The sequence below is a fragment of the Eubalaena glacialis genome, chromosome 16, assembly GCF_028564815.1.
Source record: "Eubalaena glacialis isolate mEubGla1 chromosome 16, mEubGla1.1.hap2.+ XY, whole genome shotgun sequence".
Taxonomy (NCBI): domain Eukaryota; kingdom Metazoa; phylum Chordata; class Mammalia; order Artiodactyla; family Balaenidae; genus Eubalaena; species Eubalaena glacialis.
In genome coordinates, this window is record NC_083731.1 from 90,516,605 (window position 1) to 90,534,352 (window position 17,748).

The following is a 17,748-nucleotide window of genomic DNA, read 5'->3' on the forward strand; positions in this document are numbered from 1 at the left end:
GGCGGATTCTTAACCACTGCGCCACCAGGGAAGCCCCACAGTTGTGATTTTTAAGTGGCAAACATTTGGAACTACTCAAATGTCAAAAAAGGGGCTATGACTTAAAATTATAGCATACTAACATGAATGAATGTTATGAATTAATTGGAAAATACGGCTATCATGTAGAAAATATCAATATGAGGACATGCTTAAATGAAATAAAGTTAGGTGAAAATAGCAGAAAATAGGTTATGTGTACAATGATTACCGTTATGTGGAATTATATGTATGTACATTAGCAAACATGAGAGAATTTGAATGAGGTTGCTGGTTTAGAATGCAATATTCATTGGGCTTTTTTTTACCCAACTACTCAAGTTTCTAAAAGAGAGCAAGTGGAAAACCTCCCAAGTATGTGAAGTGGGGACCGTCATTTCACGTACCTGGCGCTGGGCAAGGACAGACGTTCACGCCGGGGTCAGCTTGATGTGTCCACTGGCGAAACTGCAGTCTCGGGTTATTCAATCTAATGCCCTTGTCGGTGCTGTTGTGAGGCATGTGGAAGCAGGGACTGACGTCGAGAGTCAGTTGACTTTAGGGAGGTGGTCCTGCGTTATCTGGGTGGGCCCTGTCCAAGCAGACCGAAGGCCTTGAGAGCAGCTCTCGTGGCCCCCAGCCCGCGCCCTGACGGCCTTCAGGCTTGCCCTTCCAGCCCACACGATGTCGCGAGCCAGGTCTCTTACTTACCTGTCTCTTACTGGTTTTACTCCTGCGGTTGAATTTGGACTAAGTTGCTAGAAGCACTTTAGAGGTGGCAAATGGAAACTCAGTGGGGAGCCCAGAGCACGTGAGTGACGGTGAGGACGATCCAGACCTGCGACCTGGAGTTATCTCTGCTATGCAGCCTCTTCTTCATTTTTCTGACTTGGGACAAAAGGGAAGGGTGGCCTTGTTGAACCTTCTTTGTAAAGTTCCACAGAAAGCTTTATGAGAGCTGATAGAACTGCCTTTGAAATGCTAGAAACTATGTGTCCAGCCCCCTCCCTGCTCCATGCTCGGAGAAGAGCACAGGCTCTCGAGGGACCCGTTTCACTGCTGCTCACCTTGGTGAAGGCAGGCAGCCGCACCGCGGGGCCCCGGGACCGGACAGGCAGCGTCCCAGGGAAAGGTGGCAAAGAGGGATTCCAAGGGGGGCTGGCGGTTACAGCTGCGTAAGCTCGCTTCCCGCCTTGTAGCCACACAGGAAAGTCAGCGCCCACAGTCCCCAGACTTGACTGGATTGCAGGTGGCGGAAGAATAAGGCAGAGAGGAGTGGAAGCCGTGTTCTCACAGGCAACACGCAGCATTCTGTTCTCAGAAACCCGGAAATCTCATTAACTCTGGAGGCAGGGAGATAGATTGGAAAGTCTTGGAAAATTCCTTCCAGAAAAAATGAGTTTGTATGTAATGAGGCACTAAATTTATCCTTCCATGTCAGAGAGATATCTCCTCTCAAACCAGGTAAAAACCCTGGGCGTAAGAAGGGAGAGGACGCCCCAAGTATACATACTTAGGATTAAATTTTATAGTTTCCTTATGAGTTCATCGTATCCTTAAAATAGAATTTCCATCTGTGTTCTCATAAAGTCTGTGTAAATATGGATTCTAACATAGGTTGGAAAATTATATCTTCAAGGCCAGATGTATGATTTGTAAGGAAGATTCAGTTTCCTCTAGTAATCCTCTCATTTGGGGAGCAAAGAACCAGGAAGGATGGAAAGATAGAAATGAATTTTATGATGGCCCTGACTGTATAAGGAAAGCTTTATGAATTTGATAAGGGCCTTTGTACAACATTTTTGCATGTTATATGTAATATGAGTCATTCTCTTTTTAAGTAAACACAACATACAATACTCTATGCTTAATAAAGCAGGGAAATAATTTATGTATTCTCCACCCTCAAAATTAAAATGCCATGTGTTAGACTGTAAGGTGTGAGAGTACTACGCAGCCTTGTTAGGTAATGAAGGAGGGCAAAGCCACAAAGATGGAAGCAGTGGGTGTAAAGTTGGGGATCATGGGAAATTCTGTGGTTCAAGAAGGAAAACAGGTAGCTGAGAGCGAACAAAGATGCTCGGGACAAAGATGTTTGTGGGAAACTCAAACTGTGAAGAGGCGACTGGAATCATTGGTTAGTGTTCAGTTGTTTGATTTCCATGACAAGCATGTTAATAGCCTTAGACAAAAAATTTTCAGACTAGCATATTATTTCTCCTACTCCTTGCCATTTACGATAGAAAACTATGGGAAATTAGTGAGAAAATAATTTTAGGAATCACTTTATTACAAAAATTCATTCTTCCATAAAGTAAGATACATAGGGATTTCCCTGATGGCGCAGTGGTTTAGACTCCACGCTCCCAATGCAGGGGGCCCGGGTTCGATCTCTGGTCAGGGAGCTAGATCCCACATGCATGCCACACTAAGGAGCCTGCCCGCCTCAACTAAAGAGCCCACCTGCCTCAAATAAGACTTGCGCAAATAAATAAATAAAATATTTTTTAAAATGTTCTCAAAAATAAAAAAGAGATACACTTGTAATCTTTGGAAGCACCCACTTAAGTATCAGATTTTATTTGAATTTATGTATTATGTTCTATTGTTTAGAAGTTGTTAATATTTACATTAATTAATTGATGAAATACATGATTGGTCAAAATACTCTAAAGATTGGGCAGAATAAACAACAACAATAATAAAAGCGAATCTTCATTGGAAAGGACATAATTTCCTGTCTTGTAAGAATCATTGCTTCACATTGATCTTTCCACTGGTAGCTATCATTTAGTGAGTGCTCTTATGCGATAGGTATACTATAAATATAACTTTATTAAAATTTTTTGAATTGAGATATAGTTGACATAAAGGTCTTTTTTAATCAAAAATTTTAAATTACAAAAGTAACATAGCACTGTATAAAGTGCCACCCCCCTCCATCCTTGTTCTCAGAAATCATCACCTTGACATCGCTGGGGAAGACAGTTTCAAGAGGCCACAGATTTCTGCCACTCACGGAGATCACCCAAGCTGCGGTGTCTGTGACTGAGGGTAAGGCTCGTGACCCCTGAATACTCGTTGAGCACCAATAGTGTTCAGGTGATGGGAATGAGACTCAGATCACAAACTTGGGCATGTGAGAAAAAGAACATTATTTTCTATAACTAAGATATAATTTCTCTTTCAAGATCCATTTGCCAGGTGGCGGAAAGTCAGTTTTGTTATGACGGGGTTATCCCAACTATCCCTGGTGTTGGGTCTGTGTAGCTCCAGGTTCTGCTCCTGGAGTTTTCTGTCCTCCTAGAGGGACACCTGCTGTTTCTTGAGGTGGGAGACGGGAAGCCCTGAGTTTGAATCGTTAGGGTTACGGGCTTGGTGGGGAGGCACCTGGGGACATGAGGCTGCTGCACAACTGCTCTCTTGGCCTGGATGGTCCTGGAGTCGTGACCTGATGGTCTCATGGTGGAAGGAGATGTAAACCTCTGATCCTAATAGCTTTTGCTTCTCTTTCTTTCTTTCTTTTTTTTTTTTTTTATTATTATTTTTTTTTAAAAAATTTTATTTATTTATTTATTTATTTATGGCTGTGTTGGGTCTTCGTTTCTGTGCGAGGGCTTTCTCTAGTTGCGGCAAGTGGGGGCCACTCTTCATCGCGGTGCGCGGGCCTCTCACTATCGCGGCCTCTCTTGTTGCGGAGCACAGGCTCCAGACGCGCAGGCTCAGCAATTGTGGCTCAGGGTCCCAGTCGCTCCGCGGCATGTGGGATCCTCCCAGACCAGGGCTCGAACCCGTGTCCCCTGCACTGGCAGGCAGACTCTCAACCACTGCGCCGCCAGGGAAGCCCTCTTTCTTTCTTTTTTTTTTGGCTGCGCCATGTGACTCGCGGGATCTTAGTTCCCTGACCGTGGACTGAACCCAGGCCCAGGCAGTGAAAGCGCTGAGTCGTAAACACTGGACCACCAGGGAATTCCCTAAATCAGGGGCCCCAACCTCCAGGCCACGGACCGGACCGGTACCGGTCCTTGGACTGTTAGGAACCGGGCTGCACAGCAGGAGGTGAGCAGCGGGTGAGAGAGCAGAGCTTCAGCTGCGGCACCCCATCACTCCCCTTACCGCCTGAACCATTCCCCCCTCACCCCGCCATCCGTGGAAAAACTGTCTTCCACGAAATCTGTCTCTGGTGCCAAAAAGTCTGGGGACCGCTGCCCTAAATGCACTACTTCTAATGTTCACAGTTAGGTTTGATGTGTTTAGCACATGTCCTTAATCGGGTTAAAGAAATTCTTTTTTATTCCATATTTGCCAAGAGCTTTAATAAAAATAATTCATTTATTTATTCAGCAATAGTTCAGTAAATAGAAAGTACTATCTAACAAATAATGAATACTTGTTGAATTTTGATTATTTATGTGGCTTTTTGTGACTACGCTACTTTTTAGAATAGTTTTAGATTTACAGAGAAATTTTTTTTCCCACATCTTTATTGGAGTATAATTGCTTTACAGTGGTGTTAGTTTCTGCTTTATAACAAAGTGAATCAGCTATATGTATACATATATCCCCATAACCCCTCCCTCTTGAGCCTCCTTCCCACCCTCCCTATCCCACCCCTCTATCTGGTCACAAAGCACCGAGCTGATCTCCCTGTGCTATGCAGCTGCTTCCCACTAGCTATCTATTTTACATTTGGTAGTGTATATATGTCCATACCATTCTCTCACTTCGTCCCAGCTTACTCTTCCCCCCTGCCCCAGCCATGCCCTCAAGTCCGTTCTCTACGTCTGTGTCTTTATTCCTGCCCTGCCACTAGGTTCATCAGTACCGCTTTTAAAAATTCCACATATATGCGTTAGCATACGGTATTTGTTTTCCTCTTTCTGACTTACTTCACTCTGAATGACAGACTCTAGGTCCATCCACCTCACTACAAATAACTCAATTTCATTCCTTTTTATGGCTGAGTAATATTCCATTGTATATATGTGCCATATCTTCTTTATCCATTCATCTGTCCATGGACACTTAGGTTGCTTCCATGTCCTGGCTATTGTAAATAGTGCTGCAATGAACATTTTGGTACATGACTCTTTTTGAATTATGGTTTTCTCAGGGTATATGCCCAGCAGTGGGATTGCTGGGTCATATGGTAGTTCTATTTTTAGTTTTTTAAGGAACCTCCATACTGTTCTCCATAGTGGCTGTATCAATTTACATTCCCACCAACAGCGCAAGAGGGTTCCCTTTTCTCCACACCCTCTCCAGCGTTTATTGTTTGCAAATTTTTTGATGATGGCCATTCTGACCGGTGTGAGGTGATACCTCATTGTGGTTTTGATTTGCATTTCTCTAATGATTAGTGACGTTGAGCATCTTTTCATGTATTTGTTGGCCAGCTGTATGTCTTCTCTGGAGAAATGTCTGTTTAGGCCTCCTGCCCATTTTTGGATTGGGTTGTTTGTTTTTGTGATATTGAGCTGCATGAGCTGCTTGTATTTTGGAGATAAAGGATTTACAGAGAAATTGAGCAGGTAGTACAGTACAGAAAATTCCCTTTACCCTCTACCCCACACATACATTTTGCCCTATTATTAACATCTCACATCAGTGTGGTACATTTGTTACAATTAATGAACCAATATTGATACATCATTATTCACTAAATTTCATACTTCATTTGAATTTCCTTAGTTTTTCTCAATGTCCTTTTACTGTTCCAGGATCCCTTCCAGGCCACCACACTATACTTAACTGTCAGGTCTTTGTCGGCTCCTCTGGCCGTGACAGTTCCTCAGACTTGCCTTGTTTTTGATGACCTTGGCAGTTTTGAGGCACAGTGGTCAGGTATTTTGTAGAATATCCCTCAGTTGGAATTTATCTGAAGTTTTTCCTTTCTTTTTTAAAAATTATTCATTTAAAAAATGAATTGTGATATAGTTGACATATAGCATTATATTAGTTTCAGATGTATAACATTCTGATTTGATATTTGTATATATTGTGAAATGATCACCATGATAAGTCTAGTTAACATTCATCACCAAACATAGTTACACATTTTTGTGTGTGTGCGGTGAGAACTTTTAAGATCTACTTTTTTAGCAATTCTCAAATATACAATACAGTATTATTAACGATAGTCACTGTGCTGTATATTACATCCCCATGACTTATTTATCTTATAACTGGAAGTTTGTACCTTTTGACCCTCTTCATCTCTTTCCCTCATCCTCACCCCCCTCTGACTCTGGCACCCACCAATCTGTTTTCTGTTTCTATGAGTTCAGTTGTTTAAGCTTCCACATATAAGTGAGATCACACAGTATTTGTCTTTCTCTGACGTATTTCACTTAGCATAATGCCTTTGAAGTCCATCCATGCTGTTGCAAATGGCAGGATTTCCTTGTTTTTTATGGCTGAGTAACATTCCATTGTGAATACAGACTACATCTTCTTTATCCATTCCTCTGCTGTTGGACACTTAGGTTGTTTCCATGGCTTGGCTATTGTAAATGCTGCTATAAACCCAGGTGTGTAGATCTCTTTTCAAGTTAGTGTTTATGTTTCCTTCAGATAAATACCCAGAAGTGGAATTGCTGGATCATATGGTAGTTCTTCCAAAAATTTTTGGAGGAACCTCTATACTTTTTTCCATAGTTGCTGCGCTAATTTATATTCTCGCCAACAGCGCACAAGGGTTCCCTTTGATGCTTTTTCTTATTATTAGACTGGGATTATGGGTCTGGGGGGAGGAGACCATAAAGGTGAAGTGCCATCCTCATCACATCATATCAAAAGTACACACTGTCAATATGGTTTATCACTGATGATATTGACCTTGACCACATGGCTGAGGTCGTGCTTTCAGGTTTCTCCACTGTAAGGTTACTCTCCCATCCCTGCCATCCATTCTGTACTCTTTAAAAGGAAATCATTGTGTGCAGCACACACGTAAGGAGTGGGGAGTTATAATTCACTTCCCTGATGGTGGAGTAGCTAAATAAATGATTTGGGATTCTTCTGCATGAGAGATTTGTCTATTTCCCCCATTTATTCATTTATTCCCTGGTATCTTTTTTTTTTTTTTTAAGTTTTTGAGTACTGAATCAATTTCTTTCTATTCTTTTATTTTTCTTTCTATTCATTTTTTGGTTAGTTTTGGTAAGTTATACTTTATTAGGAATTTTTTATTTCATTGAAGTTTCTAGATTTATTGACATAAAAGTCATTTGTAGTATTCATTTATGATTTTTAAAACTCTACTGAATATGTAAGTGTGTCACCCTTTTCATTCTAAATTTGTGAGATCTGTAATCTTGCAAAGGGTTTGTATATTTTAATACTCATTGTGAAGAACCAGCTTTGGTTTTGTTGATTTCCTCTATTATTTTTGTATTTTTTAATTTCATTACTTTTTACTCTTATCTGTATTATTTATTTTCTTCCTACTACTTTCTTTACATTGTTGTTCTTTCCCCAGTTCACTGTGTTTGTTTTCAGTTTTTCATGTTTTCACATAAATGCATATAAAGTTTAAATTCTCTCTATAGCTTGCCTTAGGTATTATCCACAGGTTCTTAAAATGCAGACTTTTTTAAGTTAGAAATATTTCAAAACTTTCATTGTGTTTTTCTGTTGAGCCAATGATATTTAGAAGTGTGCTTTACAATGTCTAGATATAGGTGCTTTTTAAAACCATTTTTATTATTGATTTCTAATTTAAAGATATTATGATCAGACATATGGTTTGTGGAGTATCAAAAATTTTTTTAACTAGCTGCAGACTTCCTTTGTGACCTAACACAGAACCAGATTTTCTAAAACATTTCTTGTACGCTTGAAAAGAATGTATATTCCCATATTCCTGACGTTGGGGTATAGGTTTCTACATATATTACTAGATTAGGCCAGAGACTTCCGAAACTTCTCAGCACCTGGTGTCTTGGTAATTTCCTTGCAGCATCCCTAGACCAAAAGAAATGCCTACTAGGTCTGTTTAAGTAGTTAGATCCAAATGACTTAATAAGTATTTGTGTTCTAACAACATGTAGCTGTTTGAAAAAATAATACATATAATTGAAAGAAAAATAATTTTTTTTAACTTCAATCACCATGTAGCTTAGGAATGGGATGCAGCTGCCTGTCTGTCGGGCCTGCATGAGTTCTCAAACCCTGGAAGCAGACTGAACGCTGTTGCCACCCTCATTTCCCAGCCAGCTTTACGTTCCCATGGTAATTGGTTTTTATCACGACAAGTGCTGAAACCCTGGCTTCACAAAGATACGAGGTTGTGGAAAGAATGTCATGCCATCTAACGTTGAAACGGTGAACTCTCTCAAGCTCAGGCCTTGAGTGTCTGACCAGATGTTGAGTGTGGCTGTCTTCCTTGAAGCTTGAACTGTCCCAGGGCGTCCTCATAACTCCTCTTCTGCACCAAGCACCCTGGGGTGCCTTGGTGTAGAGTTTGGGAACCTTGGGATTAGGCTCATTAATTGTGTTGCTCAGTCATTCTATAATTTTATTATTATTTTTACATGTTTGATCTTTCAGTTTCTGATTTAGAGGTGTCTTAAAATCTCCCATTATGATTGTGGATTTGTTCATGCCTTCTAGTAATTTATGCCAGTTTTTGCTATATGGCTTAGAGTCTCAATAGCGCTATTATATCTTCCTGATGAATTTTCCCTCTCATCATTAGGTAGGCACCTTCTATCTTTATTAATAATTTTTGCCTTATATTCTATTTTTCTGGTATTCATATTGTGACACACTTTTTCTTTTGGTTGGTATTTGTCTGGTAGATCTCTTTCCATTAGTTTATTTTCAATCATTGTCAATTTCTTTTAAGGTTTGCCTCTCGTAAGTGATACATAGGTGGGTTTAAAAAACAACACAGACTGATAGTGTTTGATTTTTATAGGTGAGTTTAGCCCATTTTATTCATTTTACTTTATTTTTATTTTTTGGCCACGCTGCACGGCATGCGGGATCCCAGTTCCCCTTCCAGGGATCAAACCTCGACCCGCCACAGTGGAAGTGCGGAGTCTTAACCACTGGACCACCAGGGAAGTCCTCTAGTCCATTTTATTTTGTCCAACTTATTTTGGCTACTTACATCTACCTTCTTACTTTGGAACTGCACCCTGTCCTGAATCACTGCAGACTCAGTCACGCGGGAACTGTGCTGATGGATACATCTTTCCCAAGAGACAGGCAACGAGGAGGAAGAGGTGGGATGATGGCTCCTTCCCACCTGGCCTTTGGGTCCATGGCCTTTTTCTGGCTAGAGTTGGGGCTAGGAATCACCCTCTCAACAGGCATCTTTATAGTTCGTTTGGGAAAATAGTTGTCCAGAGTCAAACATATTTGCCCAAGGGGTAGTTTAATATAGAGAGAAGAACACTGGATAAGAAACTGGGAAACCTGTGTTCTTCTGTCAGTTAGTAGCTGTGTGACTCACCCCATTTCCTTCTGGAATAATACCTGCCTTGCCTAGTTCACAGGATTGCCTGAGGATCAGATGAGACAAGGATGGAATGCTTTGTGTTCTGCAAGAGCTTGTACCTGGTGGGTGGATCCGTGGTCCTCAAGGCTGGCTGCGCACACATCTATCACCAGCCCTTGGCTTCTCCTCCTGCTTTTCCTCTTTGATTGTCACTCTCCTTTTGTGATAGAGTCTCCTGTAGAGTGTAGCAAGGCTCGAGACCTGGAAGGGCAGCACGGGCCTGTTTACGGTGCTCTGCTGGGATAACTCTGGGAGTGGCTGACCAGGGGGAAGAGGGAGTGGAAGCCATAATAAAAATCGCTCTCATTTTCTTTGAGCTCAGTCACTTTACGGTTTCACCGAGCAACTCTTTGCATGGAGCATTCAGAGTCAGCTGTGTTACACATGCCCTCTCTTGTCAGCTGGGAGGAGAAGGAGCCAACAGCTTGCACTTCTAGGGCTACTGCATGGCCACCACTTCCACAGCGAGACTGGCCAGATGATCGGGGGTCAGGAAAAGGTGCTGGCTCTAGGGACTCGTGTCCTGGGGCACAAATGGTCTAAAACATTTACTGAGTTATTAGTACCCACGGGGTGTGGTTTGGGAAGGCTCTGCAGCTCTCCATACCTCTCCAATATCTGTGAAGGGCTTGAAATCCTATCATTATAGTTTCCTCTTCATGGACCTTGAAGGCTTTTTGATTTCTAAGAGCCTTATTTGAAACATACATATCCTTCAGCGTTTATCAGCTGGTCACTTTAGAGGGATACCAGTCAGCTGAAGGCAAGACCGTGACAGGAAGGGTGAAGGTGGGGTCATGGGGGCACAGAAGTGGGGAGAACGGGCAAGATAAACTTTGCTTACTTCCCAATTTTGTTGAAGGCTGGTCCTGGTCTTAGTTTGTATCATGTTAGGTAGGGGTCCCCAATCCCTGGGCCACGGACCAGTACCGGTCCATGGCCTGTTAGGAACAGGCTGCACAGCAGGAGGTGAGCGGCGGGCAAGTGAGTGAAGCTCCATCTGTATTTACAGCCTCTTCCCATCGCTCGCATTACCGCCTGAGCTCTGTCTCCTGTCAGATCAGCAGCGGCATTAGATTCTCATAGGAGTGCGAACCCTACTGTGAACTGTGCATGTGAGGGGTCTAGGTTGTGCACTCCACATGAGAGTCTAATGCCTGATGATCTGAGGTGGAGCTGAGGCGGTGATGCTTAGCACTGCGGAGCAGCTGCAAACACAGATTATCACTGGCAGAGAGGTTTGACTGCACAGAGACCGTAATAAATCAATTGCTTGCAGACTCATATCAAAACCCTATCAGTGAGCGGCAAGTGACAACAAGCTCAGGGCTCCCACTCATGCTGCATTATGGTGAGTTGTACAATTATTTCATTACATGTTACAATGTAATAATAATAGAAATAAAGTGCACAATAAATGTAACACGCTTGAGTCATCCCCAAACCATCCCCCCACCCCCGCTCTGTGGAAAAATTGTCTTCCACGAAACTGGCCCCTGGTGCCAAAAAGGTTGGGGACTGCTGATGTAAGGTACTTCCCACTATGTCCACACAAAACAGCACTGAGACACACAGAGTTGGGATCAGGGCAGGAGCAAGCCCGCTTCTGTGCTCAAAGACTCGTGGTCTGGCAGGCATGAGACTCACCCTTGCCGTGATGTGGGCTTCTGGAAAGACTTTGGAATGCCAAGCTGCCGGTACAAACGCATATAGTGGCAGCGTAGGGTGGCCATGAGTTCTCTTGGAAGATGCCCTTCATGTTTGTTCAGTGGCAGAGGGGGTAACACCGCAGGAGTGGTGATCCTGGACCACTTCCTGTTTCCATGAATCTCAGCCCTGCATCTCTCTGACTTAAGCAAACTGTTAAACTGGTCTGGAGAGGCAATTCCAGAATAGTTAGCATAATTCCACACTGAGGTACGTTCATGGAGGAGAAAGCGGGTGAAAGGTCTTGGGATGCCCATTAAATCTCGCAACTGTGGAAAGATCCGCCCCTGCTGATCTGAACCAGGCTCCATCCAGCCTCGCCCAGCCGGTGGCCACTGGGAAGCTGGAAAATCTCAGGGCTTTTACCTGGATCTTTGGCTTTCTTTTTTTTGTCCCATCTTTTAATTTTTTTTTTAATATACATTTGTTCATTTTTATCTTTATTTTTTCAGTTTAAGCATTTTCCGTCTTACATTTTCTTGCTCTTCATTTTTAGTCCTCTAATTTCACTTTCCCTTTTCTTTTTTTGTCCACACCATGCGGCATGCGGAATCTTAGTTCCGCAACCAGGGATCGAACCCGTGCCCCCTGCAGTGGAAGAGTGGAGTTTTAACCATTGGACCTCCAGGGAAGTCCCCCCATTGTTTTTTTCTTTACTTGTGGGGGACATTTGCTTATTGTCTGTATTCTCAAACGCACCTGTCGGGACTTCCCTCGTGGCATAGTGGTTAAGACTCTGAGCTCCCAATGCAGGGGAGCTGCAACTAAGAGCTCTCAAGCCACAAATAAGGAGCCCACAAGCTGCAACTAAGGAGCAAGCAAGCCACAACTAAGGAGCCTGTGAGCTGCAACTAAGCAGCCCGCCTGCCGCAATTAAGACCTGGCGCAACCAGAAAAAAAAAAAAAAAAAGCCACCTGTCTGCATGCTTGGAATGACATGTGCTTTAGCAGGGAAAATTGTATCCAGATCAATCTATCAATGCATGCATGTTGTACGAAACTGCTACTGGGAGATACTTGTTAGAATTTAGATGTGATGATATGATATTCCCCCTGGACACTCCAGATTTGTAAAATAAGTATTAAACTCTTTCCATGTTAGAGCCCACTGTGTTTTGAAAGGTTTACAGTCATGTTTCTCAGTGGAGGAAATGAAGAACTGGAGAATTGCATAGTCCACGAAAGGCTTCCCAGCCAGGCTGGCAATGGGGCTCTTGGATAGCAAGGCCTCAACTCTCATATTTAAAAATTTGTGGGCTTCCCTGGTGGCGCAGTGGTTGAGAATCTGCCTGCTAATGCAGGGGACACGGGTTCGAGCCCTGGTCTGGGAAGATTCCACATGCTGCGGAGCAACTAGGCCCGTGAGCCACAACTACTGAGCCTGCGCGTCTGGAGCTTGTGCTCCGCAACAAGAGAGGCCGCGATAGTGAGTGGCCCACGCACCGCGATGAAGAGTGGCCCCCGCTTGCCGCAACTAGAGAAAGCCCTCGCACAGAAACGAAGACCCAACACAGCCAAAAATAAATAAATAAATAAATTTATTTTAAAAAAAAGCATAAAAATTTGCAGCTGTAGAAAGAAAGGGATCCTATGGGAATCGTTTCATTGAGAATCTACATGTTCAGTCGACCAGTTGGTCAGTAATCAAACAAGAAGTTTTGCTGAGGGCCTATTATATATGCTAGGCCTGTGGTAGATAGTTTACAGGTTACTAGAGAGATCTAGGCAATCTTCAGGTATATTACTAGGGCCGGTGAGCTGTAGGAAAGTATGAAGACTGTACTACGGGAGATTACGTTTTCTTACTTAGCACTAGTGGGTGGATGTGCAGGTTGGCATGGGCCCCTCCTCTATAAAGCTCTCAGAGGACTGAGGCTGATAGGGGTACTTCTACTCTGAATGTGTGGCATCCAAGGTTGCCGTGGAGACCGTGTCCATTCCAGCCAGCTGCAGAGGAAGGGCACACTGATGTGCAGGCCAGGCCCAGAGGTGGCACGTGTAGTTTTATGCTCGTCGGCTAGGATTTAGTTACGTGGCCACATTTGACAGCAACAGATGAAATGAGTTCCAGCTGTGTGGCCCGGGAGGCAAAAACATGAGTTTTGGCTGGTGGCTGGCAGTGTGTACTGCCCCAGTGAAAGCATGGGTTGTTTTTCTTTCTTTTTTTTTTTAATTTAAATTTTAATTTTTTAATTGAACTACAGTTGATTTACAATGTTGTGTTTTACACTTTTATTGATTTCTTTTAGATGAAAGAGCTTTCGCACATTTGTTTCGCTCTTTTTTTTTAATGATATGACATGTTATTTATTTATTTACTTATTTGGCTGCACTGCGCATGCGGGATCCTAGTTCCCCGACCATGGATTGAACCCGTGCCCCCTGCAGTGGAAGTGCAGAGTCGTAATCACTGGGCCGCCAGGGAAGTCCCCCATGGGTTGTGTTTCTAAAGTGAAACTATGGATGATTTAAATTAGCTTCTTTGTATTTTCCTATATTTTCAGTTTATTATTACATGTATTACTTTTTAATCAGAAAACAAGCAAGACATCTCAGTTAAAAAATGTAATCCACACAAGGAAAACATGTTTTTTCTTTATTTCTTTTATTTTGTATCTATATGAGACATATCTATATGTATCTGTATGAGATAATGGATGTGCCCTGAACTTATTGAGGTCATCATGTCATGATGTTTGTAAGTCACATCATTATGTTGTGCACCTTAAACGTACACAGTGCTGTGTATCAATTATATTGCAATAAAACTGGAAAAGAATTAAGAAATAAAAAAAAAGTAATCCAGGTGTTTGGAACTTAGATCGTTATTATTTTTTTCTCTAGAAACAGTTAAAATTGCTGTTTGGATCCCCAGGCAAGACTATAAAATTCTATATAATCTACAAAGTAATTGAAAATATAAGGCTAATCTAGTTATTAGCTCTGCCATGTTTCTCAAAGGGATTTCCGTCTCCCTTTGGAGCGGCCTGAAATCTGCTCCAGGAGAAGGAGGACGAGGTAGAAGTGGGAAGTGAGTGACTGAAGGAGAAGCAGCGGGAGTGGAAACGTGGAAATCTGGGTCCTGCTGTTTCCCACTGCGGGCTCTTCCCTCCCGTTTCCCTACAGGCCTCTGGGCCGCTGGCGCCTTGCCCAGCGGTGCCTGCTTTCTCATAATCCCTCTCCAAAATGACCTCTTCACGTTTCCCAACAAAGTGCCTCTTCTCTCACTGACCCCACTTAGGGCTTGTGGGGAAAACCTTATTTGAATTAATTCCGAGAGAGAGAGAACGCAGCCACTTAGATTCCTCAAAGTTGCTGCAGATTACAAGAAGAAAATTCATTAAGCCAAACTCCTCTGTCATTAGTAGGATCTTGGGCAGAGTGACGGACGTGGTCAAGGTTCTCCCATCGGGTGGGGGAGATATTTTGGGTCAGAGGCCCCACCCCAGGCTTACACAGGAGACTGTCTCCCGAGCAACTTCTTGAGGCTCTTTTGCCTTTGAGAGGCAGCCGGTACCCTTCCCACATCCTACCTGTGCCCCGTGCCCCCAGTCTCTTTCCAGTCACGTTGCCCATGTGACAGGCAGTGCTGCTGGGCTGAGTGGAGGCCGGGGGCCACTGGGTAGAGCAGTTAGGAGCAAGTGTGAGCCTTCAGCACGCTCCTTCTTTCATCTGAGTGGCTGCATGTGAGGACCTGGGGCAGCAGAGGCGCTGGAGGAGCTGCCGAAGAGGCCGCCGGACCCACACCTGGCGTGGCAGGACGCAGAAAACCCTTTGTGGTGCTAGCTGGGAACTCCTTGTTTCCACGTGGTAGAGCTTGTCCAGATCGATGATTCGGGTGCACAGACGATGGGGCGTGGGATCTACTGGGGGTGGAGAAATGGAAACGGCAAGGGCTTCTGTGGGCCCAAGTCAGGTCACCTTGTTGTGACACTTAATCTGAGGAAGGCTGGGCATGTCCCTTAGGAGAATGACAGCATCATTGTCAGTTTGTGAGCAGAGGAATAACGGGGACAGATTTGTTTGGATTTAGAGAAAAGGACGCCTGGAGAGGAAAGGAAACAGAGCCAGGCAGGTCAGTTAAAGGGGAGAGGATTTCTCTGACTTCAAGTACTTCTAGTTGGAGACATCAGGATTAACCAGGATTATTAACCTCATGAAATACAATTCAAGCGACTGTACAGATATTGACTGAGTGGTACAGAATGTAGCAGATATTTGTAAAAAGAGAGATTATTGTAGGCTGGGAGGCCAGGAAGAGGGAAGACTTCACAAAGAGTGGGGATGTGAGACGGTTTCATAACATAGGCCGAATTTAGAAAGAAGGGGAGAAGAGAGTGGGCCTTCTGGGGGAAGGACTGATGTGCACAAAACTTTTGAGGCCAGAAAATCGTGTTAGACTAGTTTGGAGCGTACTATTCCGGGAATGCTGCATGACTGGGAGGTGAGACTTCAGAGACAGATGGAGGACACATGGTAGAGAACCTCAAGTGCCATGGGATACCTTTCAACTTTATCTTGAAAGATTGCTCTTTCAGTGTCACAGTGAAGAACTGGCGACAACCCAGATGGCTGTCAATCAGGGGTGGTTAAATAAGTTAGGATGCTGCCCATTGATGGCACACCATTCATCAGCTGTGCAGATTGACTTGGACCTAGGTGAACTCACATGGAAAGATCTCCAAGGCATTGTTGGGTAAAACCATCCGGAGTAAGTAATGCCAGGGACTTCCCTGGTGGTCCAGTGGGTGAGACTCCGCATTCCCAATGCAGGGGGCCTGGGTTTGATCCCTGGTTGGGGAACTAGATCCCGCACGCGTGCCGCAGCTAAGAGTTCACAGGCCACAACTAAAGATCCTTCATGCAGCAACGAAGATCCCACATGCTGCAATTAAGACCCGGCACGACCAAATTTAAAAATAAATAAATAAAATAAAATAAAATAAAATAAAGGGAATGCTTTAAAAACAAAAAAAGAATAAGTAACGTCACTGTGTAAAGCTGGCCATGTCCATCCCCACAGCACTCCTCTGTACTCTTGAAGGTATGTGTGATCAACACACACAGATGTAAGCGAATGCATCCTGGTTCTGGAAGGATACACACAAACTGAGAACAGTGGTCACGTCCTGGCAAAGGCCTGGGACTGGCCACAATCCTGCCTGCTCTGGAGGGTCAGCGCCTTCTCCTTGGAGAGTTTTTCCTAACGAGATCACTTACCCAGACCCAGCTCAAGCTGGATTTCAACCGGTGTTATCATTTAGGTGGACCAGACTGGACTTGCTTTCCTTCCCATCAATTAAAATGCATTTATGGTAATAGGAGGCAGTAAATATTCTTGCAGAGATACACAGAGCTCCCTTTTACCTAAAATTACCTTTCACTGAGGAAAAGTATTTCTGGTCAAGAAACACTCTTATGAGAGTGATATTTTTGTTTTCCTGTAGGAGAAAATCTTTGATATCCTGTTTATAACCTATTTTCAAGAAAAATCTGAAGTGGACAATAACATTAAAATACATTAATTAAAACCACAGGATAATTAAAATATTTTAAAAGAAAGACAAAAAATATTTAGATCACACACCAATGGGAAACACACGAATTATTCAATAGATGATACAGGAAAAATTAGCTATAGGATAAACTATATTTTGCTCAGTGGGGCTGGCGGCCGGCCGGGACTCCTGGCTCCTCGGGCCGGGGGCTGGGGGCGCCGGCCCGGCTGCTGCAGCCTGCGGGCTGTGACACAGGCTTCCTGGTGCATGACAGCCTCGCCCAGAGGGAAGACCCTCGGACGGCGGGCAGCATGACGCCACCCACCGGTGCAGCTGTGGACCAGCAGTCTGGAGCACACACACCTGGGCCGTACCTGCTCGTGTGCTGGATTGGATTTGATTCAGAGGATCCTCACCAGGGTTTTGGGCAACCTCATCACGGTGATGGGAGTTACAGACATGGGTGATGAAGTAACCAAAGAGCCAACGAGGGGCTTCCTTCCCTGGTGGCGCAGTGGTTAAGAATCCGCCTGCCAATGCGGGGAAAACGGGTTTGAGCCCTGGTGGGGGAAGATCCCACATGCCGCGGAGCAACTCAGCCCATGCGCCACAATTACTGAGCCTGCGCTCTAGAGCCCGCGAGCCGCAACTACTGAAGCCCACGTGCCACAACTACTGAAGCCGGCGAGCCACAAATACTGAAGCCCACGTGCCTAGAGCCTGTGCTCCGCAACAGGAAAAGCCACTGCAATGAGAAGCCCGCGCCCTGCAACGAAGAGTAGCCCCCGCTCGCCGCAGGTAGAGAAAGCCCACGCGCAGCAATGAAGATCCAATGCAGCCAGAAAAACCCCCCAAAATAAAAAATAAACCATTATGCTGAGCAAAGGAAGCCAGAGACAAAAGGTATATGCTGTATTATTTCATTTGTGTAGAATTCTAGCAAAGACAAATCTGATCTGTAGTGCTACAAAGCAGATCAGTGAATCTGTGGTGCTCCGGGTTATGGGTAAAGATTGGGAA